Genomic DNA, 9585 nt, shown 5'->3' on the forward strand with positions numbered 1-9585 from the left:
GACAAACTGGGGACAAGGTAGGCTGACTTCTGGACAGGCAGATGCAGACTGGAGTTCCCTTTGGTGTTCTGTGGCTAGGCAGTCTGACTGAGCGTTTTGGAGAGCAAGGTCCTAATCAATGCCTGTGTTTCAGAGAGAAATTCATTCATTTATTCAATGAATACTTCCAGGGTGTGTGGGCTACTGCCTTCTTGCTGCCTATTGTGCAGTGGGGAAGATAGATACTTGGACAAGTTGTTCCCCCGCCCCCCCCCGGGGGATGATGAGTGCTACGAGGGAGGGATTGCAGGGACTGTTGAGGATGTCAAATGGGATCAACTAGGTCCATGGAGTCAAAGAAGGTTTCCAGGAAAAGTGGAGGTGTAAGTGGTGACTTGAAGTGTGTAAGACAGTAAGAAAGGCGAACGTGAAGGCAGAGAGTGGGAGAGATGAGATGAAAGCCATCCTTTGTGGCTGGTGTGTAAAGTGCAAGGGGACAGTGGCAAGGACCAGTAGTGTCATTTATTCATCAACACACTGTCCCCAAGTGCCTGCTCTCTGCATACTCCATAGCTGGGTGCTGGGAATGTAAAGTCCCTATGAGCACAGTTTCTACCTTCAAGAGTGTCTGGTATTCAGGCAGCTCAAATGGAACAGACGGCAAAGCAAAGGTTGAGAGGAAGTCATTGGAGTGGCATCCCTGTCCCTGCCGAGGCACTGAATTTGATGCTTGTGTTGGTGGGAACCACAACCTGCTCTATTTCTGAGATGCATTTGGCCTAGGTGGAAATACCTGGAAACTGGGCTTTCCCAGTATTTCCTGGTGGGTAGTAACTGGATCATTCCACAGTGACGTGATATTGTCATAGGAGGGATCCTGTAGGGAGCAGCAGAGGGCAGGGGAGGGTGGACATGTCGAGTTGTCCAGATCTGGGCAGTAGGGCCTAGGAGGGCAGGACTTACCAGGAAGACCTGGGAAGATCAAGGACTTATGGGGTGTTGGGATGTGTACAAAGTTGGGGCACCACCAGAGAAATCCAGGTAGTCTGTTTCCCTCAAGGCCTAACAGGGGAACATTTTCCTTGGTGAACTCATCCATGTCCACGGTTCAGTCTACTCTGTATAGAGAAACACAGTTTGATCTGTGCTCCAGAGTTGCTCCAACTGAGGAATGAATGACCATGAACTTCCTAAGAGTCTGATGAACAGCATCACACCTCATTGACAAGGATCACCACGTGGGTGAATGACTGCCTGTGTCTTTTGACCATAACTTTCATTGTTTGTGGCCACCAAATAAGAAGTTAAATTACAATTTAGCAGGGTTTCTGTGCATCAGCCAGGGTTTAGTTCTGAAGACAAACTCTGGATATTTTAAGAAGAAAAAGATTCATTTCATATGAGGAACTGGGTGCTTCCAAAATCACTGGAGGGGTTGGAGCAGAAATACCACGCTGGGCCTGCCAGTATGATTCACAGTGGAAGGAATCCATTAGGGGAGAAGTTACCTTTGACGTAATCTGGATGGTGGGAGATCAGAGGGATGACCCTGAAGTCATGAAGGTCAAAGGTATGCAGTTTATGTCTGTGATCCAAGGTTCGGGAATCCACATCTGCCATCACAATCACCTGAACCCTGAAACACAGAGTGACAGACAGAAGCCTTCGGGTGTCTCTACCCTCTGCTTGTCAGCAGGAAGACAACCTCTACCTCTTCCTCATTTGCAAAATAGCCCCCGAGGGCTTCTGATCAGTGAAACCTATTTCTTAGCCAGAACTTGATCACTCAGTATGCAAGGGAGTCTAGGAAATATAGGGTTCTAAAAAAAATCTTTGCAGCCTTTCCAGTACAGGAATTCCCAGCAGAAGGAGGTGGGAGTAAATGCCAAAAGCCAACTGATCATTTCTGCCACACCTGGTACAGGTGGGATTAGAACAAGAGGATTTAATTACACAATTTGAAAACTGTAACGTGTGAAGCTGAGATATCCTACAGAGATATCTCTACATTTGTCACTGACATGCCATTGGAAATGGAAGAGGTCAAGACTGTGGCCCATGGTGACCTGGACCTTCAGGGTTGGGATGGACATACCCATTGTTTCTCTAAGTGACTACTTTTCTTGTTCTGTGCCTGTGGCCGGCCAGTTCTCATTTTGATTCAGTTTCTTTAGCTATAACACTCCTGTCAAATCTTTTATGTGACTTTGCTGATCTCAGAAAATATCTGTAGGTTTGTTTGTACCGTGAGGTGGAGGAAGCATGCCTTGGGAGATGTGATCATAAGGCAACTTTATTTTTGTCTCCCGTGGTCCCAATTTAAGTTCATTTGCAGGGGCAAGTTCTTCTTCTGTTTCTCCATGAAAACCCAGCAGGCTTCTGACATCTGTGGTTGTTACGTGGCCACAAAGAGTCCTATGAATGCTCTAAGTTTCAACTAGGTTTCTCATTGAGTCATTCAAATAAGCAGCTCCACAATCTTGTCTTAAAGGGGAGACTTCTCCCCTCCTTCACTTGGGCTCACTGCACGCTGGACTCTCTTGGGAAGGGAGATGTATGGATGGAGTTTTCTCCTTGTCCTTACCTTGTGCTTCTAACCCTCTCCCTTGGTGCAAGCCAGGTTTCTGTTGCCTCCAGGACGGAAGGGAGGAGACGTCTTCATGTGACTGTTATCAAGGTGGTGACAGCTTCAACACTCTGGTTTTGGCAGGTGTTTGAAGTGAACTCTCGTCTCTCCTGGGTGCTTCTGTGGGACTTCAGAGGTGCTGCCTCATGGCTGGGCATCTCTCATCTGCAGTTCCTGGTCTAGACCACCTGCATCTGTACGTGGGTGGGTTCCTTCCTCTAGGAAACCGGCGGTGCCTCTGCATTTTCTCAGATGGGGGCTTGCACACGACCCTCCTTGACAGGACCTGAAATATCCTCTACTCTGTCTGTCTCTTGCACTTGATTTATAACAGGTCCACAGGGAGCTCGTCATTCTTTAGCTCTGGCAAACTCTTTCTTCCCAATCTGTAGCCCTGAGCTCTGCTCCACAGGCTGCAGCAGCCAGGCTCTTGACATTTGGGTTTCTCAAGTAAAACTACAGGGTTCCTGCATTAAGAGCTCCAAGAGGTCTCTCAAAGCCATAGTCTCTTGATTTGGGGTGAGGCCATAGTATCTGTGCACTGATCTGATGAGGCTTCATTATGCTGAGTTAACAAACAGGCCCCGATTAAAGTGATTCGATATCACACAAATTCATTTCTGGCTCTCAGTCCCCTGTGGATCCAGACAGCCCTTAAGGGTGATTGTCCTCCAGGTGATTGTCCCAGGCTGCTTTGATATAGGGGACCTCCATATCAAAAATGCTCCCACAGAAAGTTCTGGAGGTAGAACAATGCGAATGTGCAGAAGGCTGCTGAATGGTACAATTATAAATGGTTAAATGGTAAATTTTATGTTTTTGTATCTTGCCACATTAGAATGTTGCAGGAGAAAAAAAAAGGTAGGTATTTTTAGTGAGCCTAATCTTTGCTCCATATAAGAATTTTTACCTTAAATAGTTGCTGGATGTTCACTCAGATGTTGACCGTATTTCCTCTTTCCTGTACTCGACACACATGTTGACGTGTTGAATAACTATAATACAATTGAATAATGAAAGAATACTTCTATAGTTTCCACAGCAAGTGGGAGGGGGCTGGAGAATTGAGGACTACCAAGAAATGCTTCTGTCTCTGAGTGGCACATTTTGTTGGCCAAAGAAAAATCACATGTTCACCCCTGATTTTAAAGGGGGTAGCTGTGGCACAGGCTCTCTGGTGCCCAGAGGTAGAGAAAAAAAAATCAACCGCTGTGAAGAGCGTTAGGGCCTCCCCCAGCCTCCTATTCCTCCTCCTGGGTGGGGTTGGGATCCACAGCGCAGCTCACTCCAAGAAATTCTCTGCCAAAATATTTCCAATTCCAACTCTTGACCTGCATGTGCACTTGATGTGAAACTGATTCTGACAACCTCCTTTGCAAATTCTGCATATGGTCTAGCACTGCCTTTGAAATATGAGCGCGATTGTCTTTGGGCGCCCTGGCTGACCCTTCCGTTTGAACATTCTGCTATATATTTGTTCATGTCCCATCTCTCCCCTCTGAATGAAGGCCCTGGAGGTCAGGGGCGGCATCTGTCTTGTTTCTGGGACTGTCCATGGGGCGGCATGCCTAGCATGGCATTGGACATGCTGTAGATTATCCAGACCTCGTGTAGACAGGAAGGAGAAAGGAAGGAAGGAGGGAAAGAGTGAGGGAGAGAGGGAGGAAGGGAGGGAAGAAAAGAAGGAGTATGGAGGGAAGAAAGGAAAGATGAAGGGAGGGAGAGAGGAAAAAGTAGAAAAAGCCAGAGGAGTCAAATGAGGAAGCAGAGTGGGAAGAAAAGGGTCACCGGAGGAGATGCAGCCAGAGGACAGAATCCTAGCACCAGAGCCGGATATAAGACAAACACCCTAAATAGCAGGGGCCAAATCAGCTTGGTAACAGGAATGAGATTATGATAGAACAGCCAGGATTTGGTGGCTGGAGAAGGGGTGGTGTGCCCCTCACTCTCCCTCCACAGGCATGGGGAAGGGAGGGAAATAGCCTTTGTGGATTTCTACTTAACCTAGGCTTTGTCCCAGTTACTGACACCGTATTATCTCACTGATCCCTCACTGGGAAACCATCTCAGAGAGGTGAGGTAACTTGCTCAAGATCACACAGCTAATCGTGTACTTGGAACCCAGATCCAAGTGTCTCTAGGGCTGGGTTGTCTTCATTATAGGAAGGTCCCTCTTAGTCCGTATCAGAGGACAAATGATCCCACCAGCCCTTGATCTCTCTCTCTATTGAGGAAATCAATTCCAGGTGGCCACTTCACTAAGTGGATAGATGGTCACTTTTCCATTTCCCAGTTTCTGAAGTGTTGCCTCCCCTACAGGGTCTCTGGGCTCCCTACGTTGGTAGCTTGGAGTAGTTTCTGCAGTATAGATCTATTTTAAAGAAAGGCTTATGCGTTTGTGTGTTAGTGTACAAGTGTGTGTGTGCAGACTCGCTTATGCGTACTGTCTGGGAACCTCCCTGAGGTGTGCGGGTATGGGTTGATGTGTGGGGCATGTGTGTTGCTGGAGGTGAGGTATGGAGGTGCATATTATGTCTTTACCCCTCACAGTGGCCTTGGCCTAACAGTGGCCTGAAGGGCTGGTTAATGTGCCAAGTGAACGGTGCTACCAAGGACCCACCTTAAGTGTAAGAGAACATCACTGAATTTTTGATAGTGGCTTTGTTGAGTGCCCCAGGATAACATCACGGTTCACACGAGGTGCTTTACCTGGTGTTTTACCTGGTGTCAAGCCCCGACCTCCCCGGACCTCCTAGTAAGACTTGATGAACTGAGTTCTGCAGAGAGACAAGCATCTGTGAAACCTCCCTGGGTACACAGGAACTGTGGTGGCAGAGAACATCTGAATCTGCTGTCTGCGTGGGATTTGGGTTGCATCGACATGACACAGGCAACCAGCCGACTCAGAGGAGAACAGCAGAGAGCTGGCATTTCTGGTGCTTGCAGTAGCATGGTTCCTTTCTTTTTGAGGTAGTGTTCCCTCCAGGGTGCTCATAGGGACATCTCCCTCCTTCTGCCCCGAGGTTGAGTGTGAAGGATGTCTTTCGTCTGTCCTCCCACCCAATGAGATCTACTCTCTGCCCTTTTCCACCTTTCCCTGTGTCCCAGGAGGCTGTTCAGCCATTGGCAGAGGAGAAGTTTTGCAGTTTTTTTTTGGTCCAAATTCCCCAAGCTGGCATGCTTCTCTGGGATCCAGGATTTAAAGTGCCAGCCTGAGTATCTGGGAGTCTGTTAATGGTCTACTACAGAGGCAGGCAAATTACCATCCATGGTCACCTCCAGCCCACAATGAGTTTTTTTTATGACTCTGGAGGTAACAATAGTTTTTAAATTTTCAAACAGTTAAAAAAAAGGAATAATATTTTTATCATGTGAAAATGATAGGAAATTCACACTTCATTGTTTGTAGGTGAAGTTTTATTGGAGCACAGCTAGCCCTATGTGGTCATGTGTTGTCTGTAGTTGCTTTCACAGAACAAAATCTGGGCTGAGTAGACATGACAGAGTGTGATGGTCTGGCCTTTTCTAGACATTTGCCAATCTTATATCAAACTTTGAGATTTGAATCACCTGGAAGACTTTTGAAGCCACAGATTGCTGCATCTCACCCCCAGAGGTCTTGATTCGGCAGGTCAGGGGTGGCCTGAGAATGTGCATTTCTAAAAGATCCAAGGTTTTGCTGCTGCTGGTCTGAGGGTCACAGTTGGAGAACTACTAGTACGCTAGAGGGCTTCACTGGGAATTAGAAGCCGAGAGAGTCCCCTGACCACATGGAAACCTTGTGCAGCTAAATCAACCAGATGATGATAGCATCTTTATACTGGTCAAGGTGATGATTGATCCTGGCTGCCAATGGAAAATTGATTATTGCCACAAAATGGAGCAAGAAGAATTCTTTTTGGAACTGCATCGCTACCATGACATCTCTTAGTACTACTCCCTTGTGCAATATCCTGATCAATGGGAAACTGTGGCATCCAGATAAAGACATGAGCAGCAACACTGGGATCTCACAGGAAGAAAGAGTTGGGTCGTCCCCACCTAGTCATAAATCCCATCCAGTCAAGGTGTTCTTAGAGGCCAAGGAGAATGTGGACTGATGCCAACTTTGGCTTTGAATTTAGCTCTAGAAGTTTGGGCAGTGGCAGCAAAGCTTCATGTCAATTTTACCTCTACCACTTGACGTGAATAGGGCTGGTGGTGACTACAAGTTTAGATTTCCACAGAGAGTTTGACTGGATTGACACCATCCTGCAATGAAACAGAAACCAATGGACTTGGTGTTTCCCCTGTGTCGAAGACATAAATGTTTTATGCAGAAGAATGGATGCGAAGAGGTAGGAATGGTGGCTTGTGTTAACTTCTTTTCATAGGCTTCTCAGATCCTTTGGCACCTTCTTTACTCAGCTCTGTGACCCCAGAGACTGACCTTTATCAATTATGTCCGTGAGTACATTGCTCTTTGAGTTCTGGTTGGTTAATGGGAAGCATTAGAGGAGATTAGAGAGGGGGAAGAAAATGAGATCAGGTATTCATTTTCCTTGATCCCTTGCAACTGGACCACCCAGGGCTGACCCCCTGAGTTCCTGTCTAGAAGGTCATAGCGCCTTCCGATGGCTTTTCTGCAGAACTCTTTTCTGGGTTCTAGTATACACTCTGTCCCTAGCCTCTTCAGGCTGATAATGGCGTGTTTCTGTGATAAGCCCCAGAAAGCCAAACTATTCTGTGGTTGTCCTCTCCTCTCCTCTGCTTATAAACAGCCTCTTTATTAAACTCTTCTCGGAGCACCCAGTTCCTGCCAGGACCTTCACTGTGACACTGGGCTTGAGCATCAGTTGTATGACCTGGGATCTTCAACCTGGAGCAAATGATGCAGAAAAAGGACTGAGGTTGGGAATTTGACTGTAGAGGCCATGGTGAGGCCTTATGGCCACAGCAGTGGTGGCGGGTGTCAGGGTGTCCTGCTGCACTGGCCACAGCATCCTGGCCAGGGCATGTGCTCTGTTTTGGCCCTTGTGGGAGCCTGTGGTTCTTGCTTCTTTTCCAATCTCAATGGTCCAGCCTCCTAATAATTCTGTGGGCCTCTAATATCATTCCAATATAAATTACTTCAAAAAATCAATATAACCAGACCTGCAACTGTGAGCCCTGGCTGGCTCATTCAGCCATGTTTGATGCCTAGTCCAACGCCTTATTGTCTAGTTGAATGGGAAGTGGGCATGGTTCTTCCAAGGAGATCAGTTATCCCTTTTATTCTTTGCCCTTAGTATTTCCCCTTCTTTTTATTGGTGATGTGGATTAATGCTGGAGCACAGCCACCATTTTGTAAAGAAGAGTTGATTATAAGGAAAAGGCCAAAAATATCATAGAAGCATTGGACTAGTTGCCCTTGAGTCCCTTGGCTATTATAGATAGGAATAGCCACTTTCAGAGGATTTCTTATTACCCTGCTTGGCTTATGTCATTGTCTCTCAGATTATTATTAGCAGAACTAATTTCTTTAGTAATTATTATTTATTTTCATCTTTAAGACAACTCTACCTAAGAGTGAATTACCTGAATTCAACAGGTGGGGAAACAGAGGCTCAGAATAGAGAAGTGACTAGTCCAAATACACACAGCAAGTGCTGGGGGTGGCGTGGCAGGCACACGGAGAACAATTCCTCATTCATTTTTTTGTTTTTGGTCCATCCTTTCAACAAAAATTTCCTGAGTTCTTATCTTGTGCCAGGTGTAGATGATGCAACATTTGAGACACACAGATGGGTAGAACAGGGTCCCTGACATTGGAGCCCACTTAGTGGTTTAAGAAAGAGACAATGGGAAATTGGACAGGGAAGGGGAAGAGGGCTGGACAGATTTAAGAGAAATCTAGAAGGAAAACTCAGTAGGAGTTGGTGACAGATTGATATAGGAGGGTCAAAGAAGAGAAAGGCATCCAGAAAGACTTCTAGGTTTCTGGCTTGAATACTTTGGGAGAAACACATGGTGGTCACTGGTGGGATACTGACTGTTAGAGGAAACACAGGGGTGACGGAGGTGGGTGGATGGTGCCTGGGATAGTGCATAGGTGAAATCTGGTCCAGAAGTCCATTCAACCCCTACAGGGGGGTCAAGCCACTGGAGCCATGGGGCACAGAAAAAGGAGAGCTGTGTTCTCACCTTGGGCCCTCACTGAGGGCCTTGGCAGGGCGCCCTTCCTCTCCCCAGACACTTCCTGGGCTCCGATTCAGCATTTAGTCAATCTTCTCATTAGGAGGAGCGGCTCCGTGGGCCTGCAGGATCACTCAATACAGCAAGCGAGCCAACCCCAGGGGTTCCTTGGGTAACGAGTACTTAAGCCTGCCATTAGCCACCATTAGGGCAGCTCTCACTGCTTAATGATCACCAGCTCCGGGGCCTGGTGGGCTGGACAGACGGAGGGAAGAAGGGAGGAGCTTCTGCCCACAGAGGCTTTTCCAGGGCTCTTCTCAGGAGACTTCAGAATTGAGGCAGCTCTGTCCCCAGGCACAGGATTAGTTCCAGTTCACTAACCTGTCTGGGTTAGAATGGGTAGAAATCTACATTTGATGAGTCTATGAAAGGAAGGAAGGAAGTGCTGGGAGCAGCTAAGTTTCCTGCTTCTTTTAAATGGGTGGTATCTGCGGGTATTTGTGGTGTGTGTGTGTGTGTGTGTGTGTGTTTAAGGGACTCTGTTCTCTGCACCAAGGGGTGTGGGATTCAGGGTTAGATATCCCAGTTTGTATAATCTAAGTTTCTTCAGGATCCACTGGCTCATGGATATCAGTGAGATTATGAGGAAAAGAAATGACTCACATTTTATTGCCTGTGTCCTCGCTTAGAACTCTGTGAAAGATCTACCTGTGGTGTCTCAAGAACCCCCCAGATGGCTCTGGCCCTTTTGGACAAGGATGCTATTTCCTTGCCTACCATTATGTCCTCTAGGGGGTGCTGCTGCTCCACTGGGCACGGTAAAACCC

Source organism: Marmota marmota, unplaced genomic scaffold, assembly GCF_001458135.2.
Source record: "Marmota marmota marmota unplaced genomic scaffold, marMar, whole genome shotgun sequence".
NCBI lineage: Eukaryota > Metazoa > Chordata > Mammalia > Rodentia > Sciuridae > Marmota > Marmota marmota.